At 41.9% G+C, this 26,952-nt stretch overlaps 1 protein-coding gene across 2 annotated transcripts in view; it reads right to left on the bottom strand.

Annotated features, from left to right (window-relative positions):
• kcnab2a (potassium voltage-gated channel subfamily A regulatory beta subunit 2a) overlaps positions 1–26,924 on the bottom strand; it is an 85,954-nt gene extending 59,030 nt beyond the window's left edge. Inside the window, exon 1 of one of the 2 annotated variants that reach the window (XM_071895188.2) lies at positions 26,891–26,924. The gene's annotated coding sequence lies outside the window, so the exon portion shown is untranslated. Of the gene's footprint in view, positions 1–19,578; positions 19,635–26,890 lie in introns of those variants that run through there. The other variant, XM_078283428.1, reaches the window with a different exon arrangement.
• Positions 26,925–26,952: the final 28 nt, after the last annotated feature.

Consider the following 26,952-nt stretch of genomic DNA (forward strand, 5'->3'; position numbering starts at 1 on the left):
TATCTTTAAATTTGACCATTTTCTTGCCAAAAAATGTATTCTGTTTACCCCAGAATTTTATTCTTGGCAGGGTTAGGGTTAGCCTCTGAAAAAGAATTAGACCATGGGACACTAAAATTCACTACAATAATAATAATAATAACATATTCATGCATACTTGGAATGCAATCAGAATGTCGCATTAGAGTCAATTCAGGTTGAGGGCTTCCTTTACACAACCAGTGTAGTATTGGGTCAATTATATCAGTACAAAATCAAGCAAATTGTATCATATCAGGTGAACAACACTGACTGGCTGATATGCAATTTTTAATAAAAGGCCAATATCGGCCCCATATATCAACAAACCAATATATTGGTGGAACCATAGTTCCTAGTGTGAAGGCTTTGGAATGAACACAATGGACTAGAACCTGACCTGCACTAAGCACCCTACTGTGGTTCCTCTGCAGTCTCAATGTAGTAAGTCATCAACTGTTTAGCCACAGATACTACACAAAACATTTTGTCACAAAGAATACAAGAACATGAGACTGCAGAGATGCCATCTCAGGACTTAGGCTACATGCCTACTCTCAGTATTTGCAAGTGATCACTGGTGCATCACTCTTGTCCACAGTGCGCTACAGTCAGTCTCACAGAGATGCCTGTAGTGTGCTGCAGTTGGAGCGGATGATGCTGCTGACTGCAGCAATGCGGTACACTACAGACTCGTCCCAGCTCAAGTTGGAGAGTTAGAGAGCTCAGATTTACTGCTCTAATGGGCCAAGGTGCACTTTGCAGAGTAAAACTGCAGACGGGGAGACAGAGAGGAAGCAGAGAGAAAGAGAAGAGAGAAAAGGAGTTGATCAACCATTCGGTCTCTTGTGTCTTAAAAAATTGAAGACACAAGAGAACAAGAATAAGATAATAAGACTGCCACGGTGGCTATGTCAGAAATCTATACTCACGCAATCGACCTGCTGCATTTAACACTAAAGTGTATTCACTGTGGTACATTCAGAATCAATTCTGCAAATCCTGATATTGATACCCCATTGTTTTACAGCTCAAATTTCATTTTTCACTTATGTATAGGTTCCGCTCCAGAAAGTGTCACTAGCCATTATTTTACTGCAGCTTCAAGAAATACGCCACCCCCACTTGACCAAACTACATCTGTTCAATAATATGTTGGCTGTCATTAAGCCAGTGCCAGCAAATCTCAAGGCAGATGTTTGGCTACAATTCAGATTTAGAGTTACAAGAAAGTAACATGAACTCAAAAGGAACGTTATGTATAAACTTTGCCATTCAGTGTTAAAATACTGTGGCAAGAAGACGAATTTAATCATACACATGACTAGACACCATTCAGATCTTTCCAATCTGTGGTTAAATCTGACGGAGCTGAAGATAGTAGTGTGTATTTACATTTTAAGTCAAGTTCAAATTACTACAGCATTAAGAGTTGCATTTTCAGAGTTTATGTTCACGTTATAGCAAGCTACTGCACTTCACTATAGTTGTCATGATCCCTGTCTAGCCCTTGTGTTTTCGTTGTTTCCTTTTCCCTGTGTTCCCAGTGCTCTTTTGTCTGTCTCTCTCTCTGTCTTCTTGTGTGTGGGTGTGGTCTCCCCTCGTTCTCCTGGCTCCCAGCTCAAGCTCTTCCTGCACACCTGCCTGTAAGTCTGCTCACCTGCTTCCCATCAGCTCATCAGCCCACAGTATATCATCCCCGGCTTGCCATTCATTCTCCACCGGATCATACACTCTGTTCTTGCAAAGACTCAGCTACCATTCCGCCTGCCAGCCAGACTCCAGCCTCTGTCTCCAGTCCTCCTGCCTTGTCTGCTTCCCTCTTCGGATCAGTTCAGCTCCCCGCTCTTTGGAACCCGCTCTGCCTGGCTCTCCTCAGCACTTTCCCTGTCCTGCCTTGGCCCAGCTTCGCGCCTCACCTCAGCTCCAGGTTTCCAGTTGCCAGCCCTGGCCCTCGCCCCAGCTACCAGCTCAGTAAATAAACTGTCGTTGAACTTTACTCTCTGCCTCCTGTCTCTGTGTCTTGCACTTGGGTTCACTTGCCTAGCCGTAACAATAGTACGCAGAAGTGTGTACTGTTCATATTTCATTTGCCTAATAAAGATGAATGAAAATTCACAATACTAAAAAGATACACTGTAGCTTGTAGAGCTGCATGATTATGGCAAAAATGATAATCCAAATTATTTTGCTAAATATTGTCAATTATCATGGAAACATAAAATTATGATATACGATTAAAAGTGTAGGCCTAGTACCTTGCATCATGTTACTCCAAATTTCAGTCATATATACTTACACTGTATTTATACTGTGTGAAGTATCAAATTGAATCGAGTCATTGTGGGGTGTTGTGGGTCCTTGACAATACCCAGCCCTACTACATACAGTACATCCAGTAGCTAGCATACTTAGTAGAGCTATCTCCTTTCAGAAATGATTGAGCAAAACCTTGAACAAGAGTGGTTTGTTTGAATTTTCTTGAAACTCATGCATTTCAAAATGGTATATCATGGCTGGTGCTGTTGTTGTTAGTCAGTGCCTGCTGCCATATGGGACTGATTCCACATGTCTCATGAAAATACCATTGTATTTTCTCAGTTTTCTCAGGACAGGCTAACATATAAAGCAAGACTTACAAAAGTGCTCCTCTGAGCAATGTGTTCTTCTCCATAATGGTGATGCATGTGCCAGTGGAAATATAAACTAACTAGGAAGAGGGTTACAGTACATAAGCACAGCTCCAAGATTCACATAGTAGAGCATGACATCTAAAGAAGCCCAAATACCAGTATGTATTAAAATCATGATGCTTACCATCTCTCATTTTCATATAGCATTATGGGTAATATTTGATCATACAACTTCCTGAACAGTAGTTTCCCAATGTCTACTCATTCAACTGTGTAATTAAGTATAACATCCTGACAGCCTATATTGATGCTGTTAACTAACCCATTTTCAAATTGAGCATAATAAAAAGGTCTGCTGATCAGCAAGTCCTATCAATTAGGGATTTTCAGACAAATGCACTAACGTAGTACATTATGCATATAATGGATAGACGTACAAACAGGAAAGATGAGATAGAATGGCAGAGATGGTGCCATATGAGAGGCTGAAGTCATGAAAAACATGCCTCTCCATAGCCTCTGTTAAGCTAGTCTCATAAAGCACATACAAAACCTCAGTATTTTCCAAACAAAATGCAAAATTGAGTCACAAAAGGCTGCTCTTCATGCTTTCCATCCATAAATCCACCTACACCCAGCCTGAGTGAATTCCCTCTTGAGACGGGGCTTACGTGAGCAAGGCAGGCAGGCAGGCAGTGCTGGCCTGGAAAGCACAGCACCGTGTTGTGTAGTATGTTGGCAGCTGCGGAAAACACACACGGACCCAAGCAGATGGCTGCGGAAGAGGGAGACAGGCTAACAGACGAGGACTGCCGGGGATATCCTACGTGAGAGTTCAGTCAGGCAGAGAGACACAAACGCTAAGCTAACCTCGTTCTCAGGCAGACTACAAAGAAGATTCTGACGGAATCTCCTTAACGCCTTCTTCCTCAATGACATTCATCAAAGGATGAAAGTCAAAGTCGTGTAAAGATGTGGATCCATGTCAGTGCATCATCTTTGCTCTCTCATCAGCCGGCAGACAGGTTGTGGTTTTAAAAATGGTCTCCTCTTTGTTAAGCTGTGGAGGGCCCTTGATTACAGAAACAGTGCAGGTCAGTGGCTGCCAACATAGAAAAAAAAAGCTCAAAGTCATTTGCATAAATAGCCTATTTATACAGCAAACTTCTGACACCAATCCTCCTCCCCCTAGTTAAAAGCAGTTAAAAGCACAACTAGGAGCTCTGCTGTCAGGAATCATTAAATTCTGGGACAGCTGCAGCTGTTTCATAAGGAGAGGTTTACCACATATTAGGGTCAAACCTTAAGCCTTGCCTAACAGTGGCCTCAGTGACTGGGCCTACATAAATTACAGATCAGCCTATAGTAAGGCCTAAAAGACAGGACACTGATATTTTCCTAGGTTTTGTATTGACATTCATGCATATCCACAGATATGATATCTTCATTGATATCTGTCAGTTGTGACGAATCCATGAAGGGTTCAAGTACAAAGAAAATCAGATTAGAGCTTCTTGCCTTTACACTTAAAGTTAATTTTGAGTGAATGTGTGGAAATGACATATTTCAAAACGTTTTTGTTAGGTAACTCTGTAATTGCTAATTTTGCTCCTTATCCATATAAGTTCCAAATTTCCTATCTGCCAGACCTACTTCAAGAAATAAGCATAAAAATCTCTTGTTCCATAAAGCAGAATTGAGGCTTTTGTGCATCAATAAGCCATTAGGTGTGCCCATGAAGTCCAGTAACCTATCTCCAGTACTACCTGGATATTGTACTGTATGAGATGTATGGTCCCAGGTTGGTTGTATCATTGACAGCATGAAGATGAATCGGCACCCTGCACATGCTCAGCATTTTCTTTATGCTCTTGTGCTGACTTATTGGCAATCACTAACATTAAAACATGGTACATGTGCTAGAAATACCAGCCACCACAGACACAAGTCAAGTTTATAGACCATCTAGACATGGGAACAAAGAGAATAAAAAAACAGAAGGACACAGGAAAAGATACAAAGGACAAATGAGAACACATGAAGACATGAGTAGAATAGCCCACTTCAAGATAATTAACAGGGGACTGTACGGCTAACTGTGGGCCTGTGATGTATAGCTGAAATGAAGCCCTTGCTAGCACTCCAGGGAGAGAACATACTGCAGTAAACCAGGAACATGGAGCGGTACACTGCAGCAGAAATAGGAAACCATCTCTCTGTCGTTCTGGGTCCATCCCAGCTCCCTCTCTCCACACCAAAGACAGATAAAGACAGTGAGAATGAGAATGAGGTCTGGAGAGTGAAAGAGAGAGAGAGAGAGAGAGAGAGAGAGAGGGAAGTGTGATTTTAGGAAGTGTGTCTGTCTCATTGTGCCAGCTTCACACCCCCGCACTTGGCACATGGTACATGAACAGTGTCCACTGAGGGTGGAAAAAGATTGAGGAGCTTTAGGTTGTTTCATGGTGTTAGACTGACCTTTATGCCATGTGCTCAAACCTGTTAACCCAAATATGTGGTTTCAGATCCCACCTCCCTCAAAGCACCAGTGTAATGCTTTCAAATGGGCAATGTGTCCTTGTGTTTTTCTGTCAGGTACTCACTGCTCATGCCTCATGTTTAAGCAGGTTGCTATACAGTAAAATTAAGCATTAGATGAAATGTGGGAGTACATTACCAAACCCAATGGCAGCGATTCATGAAATCATAGCCAGACATTCAGAGATAAGAGGAGCAATTCATCTCACTGTTTTTTGGCATGCCTGCAAAATCCCTCCAGCAAACACATTAGTTTCCCTACGCTTTACATCCCAGAGTCCATTAACTTCTAAACTTCCTTTCACTTTGCATAGTTTGCCCTGTTTTTCCATCCTTGTCCTTGTGCTACGGATCAGTACTATGCACATCGCTGCACATGTAATGACACATAGGCGTGAGCAAGTGGGAGAAGGAAGAGGAGTTCAAGGATATTTAATTCTGCATAGGTGAGCAGAAAGCACTGAGTTGATACAAAAATACAGCCGGGTAGACGGATACAGAGTGGCGGAGGCGATCGATGGATCTAAATCCAGACAGTCATTAGGGAGGATCAGGGGGACAGCAACAGATCAGTAAAAACTCTATTAACAGCAGAAGTTTAATTCTGCTGAACAACACACATCACTGTACCCAACATGACTGCATGTGCACCCAACGTCACAGTTTATTGTCTCACTTATTGTCATTCTAGCCAAAGTGAGCATCTATTTGGGCTGAAGGCTGCATCGTCTTGTCCACAGAGGATAAAGGCGAGTCTTTAACGCCAGAATAACTGATGGACAGAACTGTGGTTTCTGGGTAGGCCTGCACTGAAAGAATCTTGCCCATGCCCATAGGGCTGGGCACTGAGCCTGTGAAAAAACCTGGTGACATTTTGGCACTGCCTTCCTGTAATAGCCTTACTCACAGACAAATCCTTTGCACTGCGAGGAGAGGAGTCAGAAATTCTACCCAGCCCCCCCCGCCCCAGCCCCCCCCCCACCACCACCACCACTCCCCATCTCTTTCTGGAGAGTATGTTTGTCGGGGAGGTTACTGCGTTAATGCACCAATAACCATAAACACAGACATTATAGCCAGTGATAGTGTTTAAGTCATCTGCTGGATTTAGCTTTTGTGTAGTCAGCGAAGGATTCCTAGGAGTCTGGGCGGATGGCAGAGAGCCACTGCGGCAGATAAGAGTCGTTCGATACACGCCTTCTGCTGCTGCTTTTCTATTTATAAAGATAATGCTGCTATCTTTTAAATACATTGTTCAATAATACACAAGTTCTTTTTATGCCTTGTCCTGACGTCCTCAAATATACAAGCCCTCGTTACCTCGTGTATTTTTTTTTCCAGCAATACAGGATTGAATCTTCCCCCTCAGGTTGCTGCCATGCCACTCTGACGGATGCCGTTGCTAACTGAGGGAGAAAACATAGAGAGAATGGTCCAGAATTCCTAATGAAATCTGGCGCAAATGCAGCAAGTGGCTGCCGGCTCTTTGAACAGACTCTAAGCGCCCCCAGGAGAAGTAGCCTGCGGCGAATAGCCAGCAACACACACCTTCTGAGCAGTAGGAGAGAAAAAAAAAAGATTGCTTGAAAATAAGGAATGAGAGAAGGAGGAGGAGGAGGAGGAGAGAGTAAAAGAGAAAACTGCAGTTGAGGAGAGATTGTGGGGAAAAAGCTGAGTAGGCACTAGAGAGCAGGCTGGTCCAGATAGGCCCTGTGCTGCACTTGGCTTAAAAAAAAACAACAACAACAAAAGAAAAAAGAAAAAAACAGGCAATGCTATGCATCACTCCTCCCACCATGGTCCCTCTCAGGCCTTAGCTTCTCCCCTCTCAATGTCCTGCGCTAATGCTTGACTGGCCACTGTGCGTCACAAGCACACACAAGGATTGCATAATGCTTTGATACAATGAGCTGCCACAATACCAATCCCTTAACAATAAGGTAAAAAAAGATTCTGAGGTATTGTAGTATTGTACAATAAGTAATGAAAGTTATGGTCCATACAAAGCAGCTTATATTGGAGACATATGAATATGCAACATAACATCTAAGTTTTAGAGGCTATATGCTTATGACAAGATGCACAGATAAAAGAGCTGGTTAGCTTGCCAGTTTCTGCCATTAACAGTACCTTGGACCACTCCAACCGTAAAATACACATAGTTTCCTGCACTCTTTGCCATGATATTGCGATTAGAGATGGGACAGTCTCAGTACGAGAGCACTCATGCCCCGACAGGCAAAGCTATCAGTACAGTACAAATATTACATAACAATAATAATACAACAATGAGTTAACAGGTAGAGGTTTAGTCAGTGTCTTGCCCTGGGACACTTTGACAGGACACATGGCTGTTGCAGGGATCAAACCTGTGACTTGTAAGTCATGGGATGGTCTCACTAGGCCATCCTGCCGCCCGCTTAATAGGAGGAGGCAGTCCTGTTCTTCCTTTTCTGCTGTGTGTCATTCTGACCAGTACCAGCTCCTTCAAGAACTCACAGAGAAAATGTAAAAGGCATCTTGTATTCACTTTCATTTCAAAGTTTTCAACTGCTGCAACATCTTTCACACATATTTCATTTGAAATCCTGCAGTGGTGTTTGTATCGCCCATGTTTAGCATCGCACAGGAAGGAAAGCACCTCCCCCACTTCACAGTTCAATTCAAGCTAGTTTCTCCTCGTCACCATCTTAAGGTAGAGCGGTGGCAGCATCTTGTCGTTTTATTTTTGAAGATTCTGTCAAGAAAAACTACGGATGGGAATGAAATGTCTACATGACTAGTCATGGGCAGACCTGTTAGTTGTCAATTTAAGAAAGGGACTTCATGCCATGCCATTTTGAGAATGACCCTCAAAAATATTGATTGGCCTAGAACAATTTGTTTCATTACATCTATAATATTCTCTAAAACAATTACATAGTCTCCAATATCTTATTCATCCTGTGTACACTCATCAATACACTGTGGGATCCACTGATCCGTTGTTGCGTGGCAGAGCACATGGGAGAGTAGTAGGATCATGTACAAAAATATGAGCTATGAAAATATATCACCCCCTTGATTGGGGCCAGACAATTATGTGCAGCTATTGCACTGAGTTGGTGTGTTCAAAGAGATTCTCTCATCCCAAAAATAATTGAGCACCACTGTCCTACAGCAACCCCAGAGACACTAAGTTAAAAGCTAATTTAAAGGCATGACTAGTCAAAATTCCCATCCCTACATATCATTAAAGCCTGCTATAATATCAGGTATAACTAGTGACAAATTACCCATTACCCCCTCTGCCAAAATAAGCTGCTGACCTGTGGAATCACAGCAACATCGAGAAAAGTAACTCATTTTAAAACATAAATAACAGACTGATGTAAACATAGACACACATGAACAGAAAAAACAGTTGGCAGAGAGAGAAAAGACTATTCCTGTCCAGCTGGGCTCCACGCTGTGCCTCTGAAATGGCAGTAAGCCCCTAAAGATTTGCAGAGCACAAACAATCTGCCTGTCTGACATAGTATGTGTGATTCACACAGGCTCTAAATGCCAGCTAAGGGAGGTTACGGCTTTTACTGTGGTTATCAGCTGTCAGAGAGTGACGCTCTGCGGCGTGACGTCCTCCCTTACCCAACACCATATCCCCAGGATCACATGCACCCTACTGATAAAATCATCAAGTACATAAGCATAAAACACACCGGCTTCCATCCGTCTGATCACACAAATGCAAGCAGATCTGACTCCCTCATGGACGAGTTGGCTCTCCACACACACACACACACACACACACACACACACACACACACACACCACCTCAGGACACTTGCCCAGCTGCTCTTTTCAAACAAAACACTGCTCCTTATACTGGCTCAAGTCTCCCTGTCACACAATAATCTTGCATCTATCTAGTGTTTGTACTCCAGAAGCCAATACAGTTTATTGCTTAATGAATTTATAAGAAGTATAACTGAAGAGGTATATTGTAAACACAAACCTCCTGTATGTCAAACACCTGGTTGTTGGCTTGTTTTCTGCACACTGTGGCAGCTGAAAAGTGCCTTTCGGACAGAATTTGAGCTCCAACAAGGAAGGCACTTGATGAAATACATCAAAATCATAGTAGAAAATGGGATCTAGGTAATGGCTACATGCATGTGCCCAACACAATGACTGTATGGTGTATGGTAGAGCTGCAACGATTAATCGATTAGTTGTCAACTATTAAATAAATCGCCAACTATTTTGATAATCGATTAATCGGTTTGAGTAATTTTTTAAGAAAAATAAGTCAAAATTCTCTGATTCCAGCTTCTTAAATGTGAATATTTTCTGGTTTCTTTACTCCTCTATGACAGTAAACTGAGTATCTTTGGGTTGTGGACAAAACAAGACATTTGAGGACGTCATCTTGGGCTTTGGGAAACACTGATCGACATTTTTCACCATTTTCTGATATTTTATAGACCACACAACTAATCGATTAATCGAGAAAATAATCGACAGATTAATCGACAATGAAAATAATCGTTAGTTGCAGCCCTAGTGTATGGATCCATCTAAGCATGCTTTAACATAGTGGCTATTTGAGTTTCTATAGACAGACAGAAGGAAGACTGACACTCCTCCAACTCCCTCTCATTCTTTTTGTACACACACACACGCACACACGCACACACACACACACACACACACACCACGTACCATCACCCTACCTACACAGACCCTTAGTGATTGTGCTGTGGAGCGTGACAATAGTGTAAGGTTTCCTGAGGCATAAAGGGTTAACGTCATTCTGTTTATTCATGTCTACATACATGCCTTCGGCCTGCCCATAGTCTGTGTCATAGGCAATCACTGTGGGAGTGCAAGTGTTTGTTTACCAGCCGATTTCTGCGCTCCTGGGATAAGAGCAGCTACACTCATACGAGAGTGGGTTTCTATGTGCATTAAGGTGAGGGTACTTGTTTAGATCCTATGTGCCAACGCAATGTTTCCAGGTGTTACGGTTAAACAACATGCCATCTGTACTGTTACATCAACCTTTGTAAACTGCAAGACTAACAGCAGGTAATGTGTAAGACTGTTAAGATGTAAAATATTGCTAGCACCGCCATTAAATGAATAAAATACACAATGTTACGGAAGAAAACCAAAGTTAAAGTAGTGAATTTGTGTGCTCTCTCACCCCTATCTGTACACGGAGAATCCATGGCATTTGCAGGCATTAAATATGATTCAATCTAAAACAAAATGTAGTAATCATAATAACAAATTGGGCTAATCCTGTCATAACATAAGGAGTATTTGAATTGTGAAGGTAATGGCGATCACCTTTTATGGAATCAAAGTAAGAGATCCCAGCCACCTACAACAGATCCCTATTGGGAAACAAATGAAGTGATGAATAAGCCTAATACTGACAAACTTATGGGTCCTCCTAGCCATTGAAAATGAATAAAATTGGATTTAAAAGCTAAAGAATGCCTCAACGAGGACAGTGTTATGTTAGTCTAGGCCAAAATCTGGTGTGTATAAAAGCATAAAATTGGAATAGAAGACCGGCTGCACTTAGGTACCACCTAAGCCTCTTTTTGAGTCAGGAAAAACTCTGAATTCTATAAATAATGTGATGCCATTGATGACAAAAAAAAAGCCATGTTGACGCATTTGCATAATCAGTTTTGTCAATTATGTCGACTAATCATTGCAGCCCCAGGTAAATACTTTTCTTAAAAGGCACCTCAACAGTAATTGCTGAAGGAGGGGAAAGCATGTTTTCCCTTACGTCCCTAAACCCAAATTTTCTCAGCCAGGTGGGGATTGTAATTGCTGACGCTCCAGTCACAAGTTCACTACCAGCCCCAATTCTCTATGCCATCAGGATCCCATATCCCTGCTCAGCCCTGAGAGTCAGCTGCTAAGGTGAAGAGTTACTGCTATCTAAATGTGGCCTGTTTCTGTCTTTACCCATCTCAAAATCTGCATCTCTGTTTCTGTGTCTCCAGTAGTCTGTCTCTCTGCCTCCTACAGTGTAGTCCATCTGTCTCTCAACCTGTTTTATGTAGCCTGCTCTCGTGCTTATCGCTCTAACCCTGCCACGTCACAGTCTCCCCACTGAATAATATACCCTCTCCTTTATTCTTCCCATTACTCTCAAAATAAATCCCCTCTATCTCTCTCCCCTTAGCTCTTATTCTATCTCTCTTACATGATCATTCTATTATAACAGGAATATCATCAAGACTGACCCTTGCACTCCTTACCAAATTATTGGTAAGGCCTATTGCTTGTGGTCTAGGAAATGAAACTTATTCTACTGTTGCACTTCTTGCAAGTCAGTTAATTGCTTAAAATGTAAATGCACACTCAGCAACCACGTCAGTAACATCCCGAAAAAGTACAGAGAGGGATAGAAAGAGGGAGTGTGTGTTGAGAAAATTGTTATTGGATCAGAAATGTCTTATCTCCAAACTGGGCCAGCCAATGATCTTAAAACTGTGAGACACAGAGGATGGGATAACAAAGGTAGTGGGTTCATAAGTCAAACACACTCTTCCCATTACACAGAACGGCAGGCCCCTTTGTGAATTCAGTCACATAGCGATGTCGTGATTGGACAGAAACCAGCTGCAGAGCAGTTACCTACAGCTTTACTCAGCAAGAAAGTCATTCTCCCCCCTCCTACTCCTTCCTCCTTTCTTTACTGCACTTATGTTCTTACATTCACCCACTTCCCGTCCGTGTTCTTTCTTCTAATTTGCAGACCTGCCATAGTCCAAAAGACCTTCAAAAAGTTGACGTTTTTTGCTAAGACAGCCCGGCCATCCTAAATGTAACAATTCGAAAATCACTAACAAGATAAGGTTTAATAAAAGGCTTCATATATCATCAAGGTATTCCAATAGTTTTAGACCAGACAATATAAAGATGTTACTGTAAAACTTTTTCTTGATTATCAAAGAAGCTAAACAATATGTTAGTTTTGTTTGTGGCAAGATGCTTTTAGACCAAGAAATAAAAAGAAATCACACCACCCTACCTGATAAGAACCAGACTCTGTAGCCCAGAAATATATATGGGACAATGGGTCAAGAGTCCATATACTGTAGTCTGAAGGGCCATTTTTGTGAAAATGTTTAAATTCCTCTGAAAGGTTCACAAAAACTATGACTACATAGCCATACACACTTGCAGTAAACAATGGAATTAAACAATCGTTGTTTTCAAGGCTTGACTGCATCTTGAAAAAGTCCAAGACTTCATCCAACAGATTGATGACTTGATATCGAAATGTTACCAAAATGGCAATTAGTAGACAGAAGAAAGCTTTCTGGTTGCTGACCCTCATGTGGTGTGAAAAATCCGTCGGAACAAAGTGCTCCATCATTCCACAAAGAAATCTCAGCATTTTATGGAAGGGTGAGAGGTCAAGCGTACAAACTGCCAGCAGACAATAATACCTGCAAAATCCACTGGAAATGTCCATTGATTTTGCCATAGTTATTGTTCATACAGTACCTACAATAGCCTACTTACTAGGCCTTACTCAGGTTATCATTAGGATCAATTACTAACTTGTTAAATATTATTGTGTCTATAAAGGAGATGGAAGATTAAAAACATATGCGTAAAAAAACCCAAGTTTATTATTTTAACTCTTATGTCATGTTTTCTATGTACTGTATTGCAATAGTTGTTTAAAACAAACAATACATTCTGTCCATAAGCTAATAACGTGTGTAATGTATGTATGGGAACAAAATACGCACATTTTTTTGAGTTTGGACATGTTATTGTTTGACTGTGGTCAGCACAACCCAAACAGACCTCCATCCAGGGTAATTTTTCACTTTTTGACAGAAAAGCAATCTTAGAGATACAAACAATCAACCAGTCCGCACTACAAATTGAAACTGTTAATGGACTATTTCCACGGCCCAAGTGTCTTTTGTCAGTAACTGTCCAGTTTACAAGGATAAATTGAAGCTCTCTGGTCTAAGCCTATCAAAGTATTCAGTACGACCCAATGCAGCTTATTTGACCTGTAACCCATAGACAGGGGACCTTAAAAATTAAAATTAAGCATGTCATGGACCCTCATCTTAATTGATACGTTTAGCATGACAGCTACTAACAAAAATGATGGTTACAAATTGTAAACAGGCCTCTTGGCAGGTTTGTCTCTTCTCCCCACACTCACTGTTATTCTCTCCATTTCTCTTTCTACCAATCTCCGTCAACACCTCCCACCTCCTTCTTTGAGCACTATGTGCCAGCCAGGTCAGCCAGACTTGTGCTCTCACTGCAAAGACACAGGCTAGGATTGAGAGCCCTCCATCGTTTAGTCATGTAGTTTCATTTTTTGTTTCCAAGATGTTGTCTTTCTTGAAAATACAACTCCCATTAATATCTAGTGGGAAATAGCAGTGAATAGCACCAACGGCCTTAGATGTCTCTCAACCCATTTTCCTGAGCCGTTTGCTCAGTCTATTTTGAGGTTACCTTATGGAGACGGGCAGTAGCCTGGTTTAGTCAGTAGCTGGCCAGGTTCACATGTGCTGTGGCCAACTGGAGGCCCTGGAGCAGAACAGACATAGCCTAGGTCTGGGCGAGGGATGTACGTACGGAAAAATGAATGGGCAGTGACACCATCTGAGGCATCTGCTCTCTTAACACTTCCCCTAATGTCTCACAGACTGGGACAGTGAGCACACACACCACTAATTTGTGCACATCACGCTGAACCAAAGCAAAGTGAGCTAGCCTAAGGTGCATTGTGTCTTTACTGTTGATTGGAGATGCACTTCTAAATGATGGAGCTGTTCAGGCAACACAAAGTCAAAAGGGGTTGAGACCAAAATAAACAGCTAGCACAGTCTGGATGCAGGTCAGTGATAAGTATGTGAAAAGGGTAATAGAGTACTAGGGTTTTACTAATCCAGCAGACAAGAGTGACCTTAAGCCACTAAATCCCTGTGCTCCGGCCTCAGACTGAGGTATTCTAATCAATCTCAAGCATCCACGCCAAATACAGAAATGACCCTGATAACTCAGCCATCACCAACAGTGCAATGTCTCATAAGTCACATAAATACGTCAAACAACACTCAGTGCTAAATCATTTTTCACACCTAAAATACTGTTGCCATAATTCACATGGACTGTCCACAGTGTTGCACTGTATCATGATTCACATGGCTTGGGCTTTGTCAAGTGCATTTACACTCACAAATCACATGTGACATCTCCACATTACTTGGTGATAGCAGTGAGTCTGTATACACAGAAAAACATTTAGGGAGGAAAAATAACCAGGCCTATGTCAACACTGACTTGTGTGATCTAAAAGTAGAAGTGTGAGAAGTGTGCTGTGCTATTCAGGCCCATCTGTCTGTGAGGTGTGAAGAAGACTTCTGTTTTTGGTCAGTGCTATGAGTGTATGGTTGACAAGGAGGCTACAATCAGATGGTAGTTCTGTTGCAGCAAGACACTAAATAAAGCTAAGGCTCAGTGTATAAAGAACTCAGTGGGTTTTATTCAACCTGTATGGACATTGTTGGGATGTCATAGCAAATGTGAGCAAAACACTGGTTCTCTTCATGAATAGTAGGGGAAATTGAATTTTGAGACAAACAAAATGTCAGTTTATGTTAGCCTACACTAATCTAGTCATCTGTTATGTAGTAACTGTATCGTGGAATATTGCCCATTCGAGCTTTACTAGTGAGATTTTTGACTGACTAAATTTATATTGAAGTAGTAGGTAAAAGCTAAGTGTATTATGATAGCATTGAGTGTTTGGGTGAGAAATAAGGCCAGGTGACATATTTTCATTCTCCTTAACATTTTTCCAAGCAGTGGAGCCATTTCTCCTCTTGAACTGAGAACATTCAGCAGCAACACATTAACAGCAAGTGAGCATTTTATCACACTGTATCAGTTAAGCTTTTTATTAGCAGCACATTCTCCAGCAGTATATAGGAATATTTCAGGGATACCTTCTCCATTAGGGTGATTTATTAAGCTCCAAGGACATACAATAGGCTACCCGCCATAGAGCAAGGGCATGGTACATCCCATTAACAGCAGACAGGGTTGGTGCACCACTCACAGATCACGGATTGAACCCTGGGGCCCAGTCAAACTTCTTAAGACAACCTTAAGTGAAATGAAATTACAGCAGCTGTTTTAGGCCTGTTGTTGTGATCACAGACATACACCGAATCTGAAAAACCTGCAACAACAAATGTCACAATAGCAGCAGAGTGACATCTGAGAGCCGGACTTGTCTCTCAGGGAAAGCCAATCTCCTTCGATGGAACATCACTGTCTCATGGGAACGACCAATCGACTGCCAGAGAGAGCCTGTCGTCCTCACTCAGAACACAGTGATCACATTAGGGTGATCCACCAAAACTGGAACTATGCTACGGCTGTCTGTCTTGTCCAAGACACTAAGGACCAGAATTTTAAAGAAGACAGTCACAGCAGCAGGGAATGCTGTGCTACTGACATACTGTAGGCAAAGTGGTCAAACTGGCAAAAAGGTACAATAAATGTCAGACAATAACCTACAGTGACCTTTGATCCTAATTAAGATTAATATATCTGATTCTAATTCTAACGAACAATCGTCTGATATGAAGAGTGGACTAGGAGAATTGGGACTAAAATATGAGAAACCTGATAAAGCCTACAACAGACAACAGCCTGAGTAGAGTTGGTCACTGCAGGAAGGAATATGAACTGGACATACGGCTGCACCATTATGGCTATACTGGCAATCCAGATTATTAGGTGCTTGGGACAGAGCACCTCAACAAGAGCTGGGCTCTGTGTGTACGTCAGTAGTGGCGGAGTCTGTGGGTGCGTCTGTGCCTCTGTGAGGATGTAGGCTACGCACAGGATTAGCCCCAATGAGATGCTAGATAGCGTTGAGATTGGACATGCAAGCATGTGTATAATTACTGTTGCTCTATACAACTCCAATAATGCATACACCCCTAAAAAATACTAGCATACTTGTTTTGCTAGATAGTATGATCACCATTATTAATCCCGATTATTAGTATTGACAATTTGAGAAGTAAAATTGTTTTACTGCACTTTTGGCATCTTATATCTTGATATCTTAAATTAAATTAAATGTTTCAATATCGCCGATATGCAAGCACAATTATCAATTATGGAAACTAAAATCGCAATTCACAATTATGCACGATTAATTGTGCAGCCTTGACTGAATATACTTTTGCCATACTGGCCAAACTGGTAAAAGATAAACAGCAAGTTACTACAACAAACTGACTCTAATTATGATATACAAAATAATGCAACTGTCACAATCTTCTATTCTATATTGAAAATAGATTTTTCTTTCCAGCCTCATGTGGTGTGACTGAGTTCACACAGGCACAGGGAGCTGAGGAGGAGGAAAACACACCTGCTAAACAAATGTGTGATAAATACACCGAGTTCCTGACACCTGTGTGTGCGCGTGTGTGTATGTGTGTTTGTGTGGGTGTGTGTGTGTGTGATGCCCCTCGGGAGGTCCAAAACAGGGCTAATGAAGCTAGACAGGCCGCTAAATCTCAACTGCAGAATGATTACAGAGCTCAGTTTAGGAAACACTCCCGCTGGAGCATTCAACAGTCTTATAATGCTCAGAAGTTGAAAGATTGGAGAGTCAGGACCAACATCACTGATTTAATAACCATTGTCTCAGCAACCCCCACCCCCCACCCACCCACACACAAGGATGCTCCAAGGATCTCAGACGGGCAGAAAGCCTCAGAGAATTTGAGATAAACAATTATAAATATTTAACCAAGCCTTGCAAACCAGACCTCTATTACTGCCAACAATAAAGCATCCGTCTAGAAAGGACAAACGCACCAATCACATTTCGCTCCAAGCTGGAGCAGTATGACTAATTAGTCTAATCATCAGTGGGAGTTTCAAAGCCAAGCAATATCAATAAACTGACCTGCGACTGCCTGATTCAAAATGGGGGCGCTCCCAAAATTAAATTCAAACAGAGTTCATGTTATTTCTATGGCATTAGACAGTTCAATCTATATTTGTGAAACGTAAATGCTAGCTTCCCCAAAAGCTAGAAACCAGAGAACTATGGCTGTTTGTTTTTGCATTCAAGATAAGACAAAAGATTAAACTTTATGTCCATGGGGAAAATGGGCTGTTGCAGCAGCAAACAGTAAAAGGATACGGCAAAGAAAAACAAAACATAAATAGGAGTAGAGCATACGGGGGTTGTATAAACATACTCAACTGACAATTTCAACAAGAATTGAAAATTCTGAAAATTACAGCACATATACTCATTATGTGCAAAATCTTCTTCAGCCTAAAAAAAACACCTTAAATAAACTTTACAGATGTAGATACCTAACATGTACAGAATGTGTAGATTTGGACATGTGCATTATTAGTGCTCAAAAACTCCAGATGGAGGTCACATGTACAGAAAAAGTGATGTTGTCTGTTCTCATTATCCCTGCCATCATCAGAACATATTTGTGAAAGGAGGCATCACACATGCTTATGTACAGTGTAACATATAGTATTTACATACATACTGACACACACTGTTCAAGGAAATGTTTAGATTAGTCCTGAGCAGAGGAATGTGAGGGTATCTAAGGTAGTTTGTATAGGCAATGCAGGCGCCCTGTTTCAGCACACTCCTAGTTGTCTGAGCGTAATTTCATTGTAATGCAGTTACTGCCCAAAAAATGGCTCTGCAATTCACTGCCAGTGCAGCAGGTCTGGTATTTAATGCATGGTGAGATCATCAAGAAAGTACAGGCTCTTTTGTGTCTAGCACTGGGAGATACTTTGTTCATGTCCATAAGTATCATGCATGACATGATTCATTCATTAGTGTTTGACATCGCCAAGCACTTCTTCAAATCAAAGGTTTCTATAACATATTCTGCGTTCCTTGCTGTTGTAGGATCTCACATACAGTCATCCTTTGAAGAAATCTTGTTTGTGGTATTGTTTGATGGGCCTTGCCTGTGCATCTTTCATTACAAAATGTCTCCAACATATGAGATAACAAACACAGGATAATAAGAAGCCTCATTACCAATCTAGCAGTATCACATCAACACCTGTCTCGTCACAGGACAAGCCTATTTTGTTGAGAATACAAGTTATACAGCAGCACAACAACTTTGCACAGAGTTAGGCTACTCAAGGACACAGCAGACATCTCAGAAGAGGCCAAGCTTTTCTGCAGTGTAGGGGCACCAGCCCAGTGGAAGGCACACTAGCACAGAAATGTGCCTTTCTCTTCACTGCTGCTTGTTACAGAGCATTCAACAGCTTACTGCACCAAACCAAACCCCTGCAGCCTGCCTCTCCTGTGCTTTCTCCCTAGCCTTGGACCAGAGCCCATGGGCAGGCAAGCACACATAGACCACAGTGCACACACACACACGCAAACAAACATGTACAAGTGTGCGCAGGCATGCACACGCACATACACACACACACACACACAACCCAGCCACAGCATGAACACCCACACACACAAACAAACACTTTATGACTGTATAACACACAGTCGGCCAGGCACAGCCAACTGTCACAACCTCTCAGCAACACACATCACAACACTAGGAGAACAGTTAAAGTCTCGCTTCAGGGTGTTGCTGACCCCGGCGGCAACTGCAACAGATGGAACTGCAGCAGCATCGGCTGGGGCAGGTAAGGCGAAATGGACTCAAACCTCCTCTGTGTGTGTGTGTGCCTTTCACCATAGCTATTTTAAGGTGGTTCTTTATAAATCCGACAGCGTGGCTAGTCCCTGGGAAGAATTCAAGAGGACAGAGCATGCATAAAACATGACAGACATGCAGACAGAGAGACAAGAGCGCTGGAGTAGAGAGAGAGAGAGAGAGAGAGAGAGAGAGAGAGAGAGAGAGAGAGAGAGAGAGAGAGAGAGAGAGAGAGAGAGAGAGAGAGAGAGAGAGAGAGAGAGAGAGAGAAATACATCCAAGTGTAATAAGGTATGCAAGGATGGTTCTCAATGCAGCAACAGCAGCATACACCATATTGGCAGCTAAGGAGACACTCAGAGAGATCTAGAAAGGGAGATTTGCTACCTTCCTAGCCCTCTGTGTAATAATGTTAAACACTGCTGCATACAGATAGTATGGCATCTGCTCCTCTGTACCAACAGACACACACGATCGTTAAGACTCTCACTGAGACCGGAGGAGGGAGAAAAGAGGCAGGGAGAGAGAGGGAAAGTGAGAGAGAGGGGGAGAGAGAGAGACACACACACAGATACAGAGAGGGAGAGAGGTAGAGAGATGCTGAAGACATATAGCCTCAGACCTAGCGATGATGCTCTTAAAACACCCACCTCAGTCTGCTGCTGATTCCTGACGCAGTGAACCGAACCGGGGGACTGAATGGAGGATAGCTGTGATGGAGGAGCGGCCAAAATCCGAGAGGATGAGCGGGAAAATAGAGAAAGAGGAGAGGGAGGAGGAATGACACAAGACTGGTGAATGGCTTCCCCTCTATGTGATCCTGTGTGACTAAGATTACGTGTCTGTGTGAGATGAGCATGTATGTCTGACATGAGACAGATAGAAATACAGACAGCTAGAAAAAAAGACTGACACACAAGAAAGACAGAAGGGGGGAAGGGAGCAGGGAGGAAGTAAGAAAGAAAGAGATAGAGAGAGGAGAGAGAATGAATGTGTGAGCTTTGAGAGTCACTGAGGAGAGCAGATGCATTATAGGCAACGCCCCTCCCTCTCTTTCCCTCCCTCTTTCCGTTTTACACAGACACACACACACACAGACACACACACACACACACACACCTCCCTTTGCACTGTCAGCATTCAAGTAAGCATGCATTCAGTGAAGCGGAGTGAGATGGAAATGGAGAAAGAGAGGAGGGGTGGGCCAGATGAAAGCAAGCAGGAAGCATGTGTGTTCAATTTAAATTCAAGACATTCCCTTTCAGGAAACGCTCTACAGTTTGCATTGGAATTGACTGAAAGTTGATTGGCTGCACATCAAGTGCACATGGCACAGCTAGCTGGGGGGGGTTTACATGAAGTTTCCGAGCTCTTTGCAAACACTGAAACAAGATGGAAGAATTTGATGTTACACACACACACAGCCGACTCCTCGTCATGCCAGAAGGTAAAATAAAATTACATGGGGCAGCAACGTAGCATGGCAAGTAGGGAGACCGGCCTACAACCGCAGGAGAACCCAGGTTCAAGCCCCAGCAAGCACCCACTCTGCTGACTCTCACTCTGCTTTGAGCAAGACCGAACCCCAGTCAGTTCTTCTGTTTTGTAGCTGACCCTGCGCTTTGACCTCACTGTAGAGGGGGGCAAGTAAAAGGAGAACTTCACTCAAAGTATTACATACTAATGTACTTCAAAGCCAGCTTCCCCTTGTATGCATAAGCTGCCTGTTTCACTCTGCTCCTGATTTCGAGTTCTGATTTCAAAGGGTGGGATCAGGATTTAAGAAACCAATCATATTGCTTATTAATCAATCCCTCAGGACATTCAAAAGGGTTTTTGTTTCTGTGAAATTGACACCACTCTCCTGATAGTATCTGTTAGTAATGCCAGCATGCTAGCAGTAAATGTGATATGAAACCACTGCTCTCAAAAACATGAATTTTCTGAATGTCCTAACAGGAAAGAAGAGAGGGAAATCATGATGACTTCCAGAGTTGGTCAAATTGATTCTCAGTGCAGAGCAAAGTGTCCTGAGCTTCAGGTAACTGAACAGGTGGCTGCGCAGGGAGTTGGGCTCAGATGACCCATCTGCAAAGGAACGCAGCCCAAGTCTCATTATGCGTTTCTGCAGACCACTTTCAAAACACTAACCAGGACCAGTGGAGTGGTACTAATATGGTATCAGTTTGTAGATGAGTTAGTGCTTGTACAATAGAATTGAAAGGAGTGCAGTATAATCTTAATGACATTAAGAGCAGAAGAAGCCCAACAGCCAGTCTCAACTTCGCTAATTAGCCACACAGTCAGCCAAGGACGTTCATATTAGCCAATTAGCACAAATCATGTGTGGGGTAATACGTGTATAGTGATAATGAGATTTGGGTAAGGTTGTTTACTAACATCTTAACCTAAAGGGGAACAAACTGCATGAATGATGGCAATGAAAGACACATTTTGCATTCTCTATCTAATTTATGGCAACTAAGCTCTAAGCACTTTCACTTTCAAGAAGAAGCCTAATATTCTTTGCTGTGCTCGACCTCTTTAGTTGGTTTGTGTCAGTGTGGTGTTCAGCTCAGTTTCCTTTGCAACTGTGTTAACTTATTTGCCTCATTGTGTGTGTGTGTTGCCCAGAGCCTAAGGGAACTGCTACGGCTTCACTGTTGCGCACCACTGTCCTTGGCCTCTCAGAGCTAAATCCGAGTCACGGCATCTCCAGCTTCAGCTTCCAGCCAGGCCGCAGCTCCACGGCTCTTTCCTCTCCGCTCATGACACCTAGCATAGAGGGGCGTCTGCCAGACAATCTGACAGGACCACACCAACAGATCTTAACCCGCACCCAAACAATAACTGCAGCTTCCTAAGAGCTTTCCTTGAGAGTTGGACACAAACAACAACAACCTAGTGCAAGAAAAATGCCTGTTGAGGCCCTGCTGTGGAAAAGGAACTTCCAAAACTGTATCTGTCTGCCATGATTTATGATAGGCAAATGGCATTTATATGGAAACATCCAACGCTCCCATACTATCAAGCATCTATTGTTGCCTTTTATGAAATGGATAAAATCATGCTGGGTGAGTGATGTTGCATCGCTTGGGATTTTGGTTATCATAATATTGTGAAATAACTTAAATGTTACTTCTTCCTGGTATTAAAGGCTGCGTTACAGTGAAGTGAAACAATTTTCTGAACTTATTAGCCTGTTCTGGCTGAGTAAAATGAACAATGATTGACTTTACCTGCTCATCATATCCACATTACTTATTACCGATTACACATTGCTAATGACCAATACTAATTTTCTCTTGTGTGAATATCTTACGAAAGCATAATCATTCCCAAAATATCGTCACATTATCGATATATTCAGACTAAAATATTGTGATATTTGATTTTGTCAGTATTAGGTAGTTTACATGACCATGTACTCTGTCTCCTATGTCACTCCTAGTCATGCCCTTCCAAAATTACTACCTCCACTTCCATGGTTGATACAGGACAGTGTGTGGGGTCTCTGTGCCATGTATGTGTAGTGCAGCATGCCTAGAATGTGTAATGATGATTATGTTACCCTCTGGATCTTTCCCAGACAGATGCATGAGGGAAGGGTGATGTTCCTGTGTTCCTGCCAGGTGCTTAAGTGTTTGCCCTCCTCACTACCAGCTGGGCAGTTTAAAAAAAAAAAAGCCAATCCATTAGTGTTAACCCATACCTTCCTGCTGCTACGGAGAGGCAGGGCTTGGGCCCCCATAATCTGGCTGCAAGCATACCAAAATGAATCTTACTACAGTGAGTGGAAATATAATCAGAAGAAGAAAATTAGAACATTATCGTCTCATGGATCACGATATGACAACAATTTAAATGATGCATGGTATATAGCCTAGATAATGTACCAAAATTAGGACCTCTGTCCCGGTATCAAACTAATACACACTGAAGAAAAAAAAAGAAAAAAAAAAAACCATTAGCCATCATCTAATCAGTTGCCCTATGATAAGTGGTTAGTGATGCACCCCACCCTTCAAATTGCAAAACTGATGCAGAAGCACTGTTTATTGACACTTGACAGGAATTAAGCTAGGATTTCCAATTCATGGGTCTTTAAATGGATATACCATATTACTATATAACTACAGATATAAAGTGCACCAATAATTAATAAATTAATAAAACAGAATTTGCTTAAGTTACAAATAATCAACAGTCTACATTGAGTTGTTCGTTATTTTTTCAGCCCTACGTTTAGCTGACTCTGAGGTCCTTTGGGTGTTGCTCCAGGGAAGGCCATTAGGCCTGTAGCACTCCCATCTCACTGGGATTACCACACACAGAGCAAGCGACAGGTATTAAGCGAACAAAATTAAAAGCTCTAAGGAATTAGTCTATAACTTGTTATACAACACAGCAAGTCACACAATCTTCGCTTAGCTCCTAGATTAGAGCATCGAGGAGCACTGATCTCTCAGACAGACAGCAACACTGTGGTGATGATGGCATGCAACTGCTATAGCTATGTACTCTAAGCTAAATCTCCAACTCTCAGCCCTACAGTCCTAAGATGTGCCAGAGAAAAGGCTGGCATGTCTTAACACTATAGGGATGTGAGCTCGCATATATCTGGAGATCATAATTGGAGAATAATTAACCCACAGAAATAGAATTCAGCTACAAGGCAAAAATGATACAGAACCATTTAATATTAAAACAACTGTATCTACTACAGGGTGGGAAATATACATTTTGGCTCTGACTGTAAGTTTCTCTACTCTATTAGTCACTTCAGGAAACAGCAGGAAACAGACATCACTTGGAGGGTCCATTCTATTTTTAAACACTTGTCGGTGCATAAAATAGTGAAGTGGCTGGTACATTTTGGGGTTTACCAGACGTTTGTCTCCCGCCCTGATCAACTTTAATGAATCATAAATATATGCATAGGCCAAAAGGGAACTCATACAGGATTATTTATGAACAATATGTGAACTGAATTGTGACAATGACCATAGGCTCCAGATTCTATATCCCCTTTGCTGCCTAGATAAGTTATATTTCATCATTTATCCTCCTTGTAAATGTGTAACCTACCTGGAGGAATATTTAAGATTTTGCAGGGAACTAAAACGAGAACTCCCAAACTGGACCAAATAAAAACAAGAAAGATGCAGATCATGACCTGATTGACAACAAAAAACATGATCATCATCCCATCAAATTCCACTGTTAATATATTGAAAGAAATCCTACATGTTGCAAGAAGATTTAATATACATGTCCCCAAATAGCCCTGTAGCCCCATTTTGTTTCTGGAAATCCTAATTGCATGATCACAGGAGCAGTGCAGACAACCTAATAACTGAGAGTGATAAGTGTAACATTGGACGACCGAGTTCGGCATTTCTCATTAACCTTTGCATTTGCAAACGTTCTAGATCTAAGTCTAATGGATCTCTGCAATTACCTTGTCATATTCTCTCCCAAAAATAAACTCACAGTTATCACTCTTATAGTCAGTTGTAGATGCCATCAGAGCAAACTCCTCCAAACAGTATTGCTGGCAAACAAAGTCTCAAAGTGTAATTATTTGTGATGAAATGGTTGCTAGGCTAAACACGCTCTGGCTGATCAGTTAAAGGCATCCAATCAAAAGAACCAAACATATTCTCCCCACATTATCAATAACATAGGCATAAATGCCAAAATAGTACAGCATAAAGTTACTTCTTCCTGTCACATCCTCGGTATAGATTTTCTTAATGACTTGTTTGGTGTTTTTCTTTGGTGTTTAGTGTTTGAGTATGTCCATGTCCTTATGTGTGCATGCAACCACAGTGAAGGATAACACTTATACAAACCACCTATAGTGGTTCAAAGTTGTATCATCACTGATCACTATGATTTTGATTCCGGTTTGGGTGAGGTGACTGAGATAGAGGTAGGCTATATATTATATCCATTTGTTGCCTATGTAATTGACACAAAAAAGTAGCAGCTAGGCCTGAATGAGAATATCTGTTCGATGCAATCATCACTGCTCACAACTTGTCTATTACCTTTTGAAATTTGTCAGTTGATTACCTGCAGTCAGTCTTCATTGTCCACAGGCCTATGCAAGTAGGGGATCTAATCAGGAGATGCAAAGTGCAGCACTCTAATTGCATCATTAGCCAAACCAATGACTCAGTCGCAGTGACTTCACCCTCACCCTCCCCCACTCCACCCTCCTCCGCCCCATCCAGAAATAGGGAGTCAAGCCTCAAGCTCTTTACTGTACAGCTGCTCAAGCAGAATAATTCTAACATGTTATGTTCAACAGTGCAAAATGTTAACATTCCAGAAATATCCAACTGAAAAACATTGTAGCAGTAATGAGAATAGTGCTATATGACTGTCATCAGGCTATTTTATCCAGCCGTGATGCTCATTGTCTCTGGGAGAGTGGCATAGATTAGTTCTTTGTTCTGAAACACATAAATGAATCATATTAGCTCAAGCATACACTGCAGTGATGACCGCTTTAATATGACAGGCACAGCTCCATCTAAAATGTTAAAGACTGTCAAAAGCAAACAACTAGCCTTAGCCATTTTGCAACGTGCCCAGCACCTACAGTCATTCACAGGTACACATAACCATGATCTTGATGTGATGTGACTACAGCAGAATACAATGCTCTCCTGAGTCTGGGTGTTTTTTGTTTGGTTGCTTGTTAGTTCCCTGTACAGTGGTGGATGAAAAAGCCACTTGAGTTGCCCTATTATTTGGATGACTCCTAACTGCTCTGGTCCTGCATGCTTAGCTAAGAATGACTAATATTCGGTTTCCCAGCAGTCGAACTACCAGAAAGAGCATTCAGCAGCTGCAAGTAAAACAGCTAGCCTAGAAGACTTGCCTGTGTATTTCCTCTGTCACTGAACTGACAGAGGTGATGCCAACACTTCTCATTCTATTTCCTGTTTCAAGCACTGCTAGGAAAATGAGAGAATAATCTGACAGGCCTAGTTTCAATGAATAAGGCCTATACCTCTATAATGAAGCCAACTCATGTTGCAGAAAGGCTCTGCTCTGCTCAATCACTTTGCACTCCTATCTTGATGAGAAATATAACCATTGTTACTGTATTATGAGGTTCAGAAATTCTGATCATGAAAGAACGCGCCTATACCAACATCCCCTTAACCACAAGATTATGACATTTCGACTTGTACACATTTGGATCATAAAGCCAATATACAAGATCGGTCCTGGTTTATCATTTTTTGCAGTTATGTGTGTTTAACAGCGCATTTTTCCGTCGTGACACTGATGGCTCTGAATGAAGAATTAACCTCGCTTCTGCAGCACTGTGTTTCAGTGTAACGTTATGCAGCGTAGTCAGACTGCAGCTGCTGAGGATGGAGAGCTTCTGGATCTGACGTCTCCATGTCGGTTCAGATCTGCAGAACCGGCTAACATGAGCTCTCTCTACAACATTATGCGATGGATTGCTCAAGTTCAGCAACGTGAATCTACTCCGTCTGCAGGCATCTTTGAAAGATGAGCATTTAATACCTAACGTTAATGCTAACGTTACTCTAGCTAGCTAATCTGAGAGATGGATGTCAATCCATTATGCCATGGCAGCGAACTTAGAGCTCAGCACTAAACAAGCTTAGCAGGCTAACGTCGGCTAATCAAATGACTCCTGGAAACAGCCAGTCTTTTAACGCTATAACACTTAGCCATGTTGCTGTAATTTTATTAGCTAACGTTAACGTTACAATATTTAATCATTTCCTGTACGTTCATAGTACCGTGATTAAGTAAACTACTTCTTCCACCGAAAAAAATAAATCAGGCGTGCGGGCATCTGAACAGTCTCGGACCTATCTCTGAAAGTCTACACAACGTTACCTTACTGATAACACTGCAGATACACGTTGCAAAATATTTAGTTACTTGAGAAAATTCAAATGCTCCTACCTTTGGCGAAATCTTTTCCTCTCCTTTGAGTGAGTGAAGACCTTCTGGTGTTTGTTGCTCTG

Source organism: Centroberyx gerrardi, chromosome 5, assembly GCF_048128805.1.
Source record: "Centroberyx gerrardi isolate f3 chromosome 5, fCenGer3.hap1.cur.20231027, whole genome shotgun sequence".
Classification (NCBI taxonomy): Eukaryota; Metazoa; Chordata; class Actinopteri; order Beryciformes; family Berycidae; genus Centroberyx; species Centroberyx gerrardi.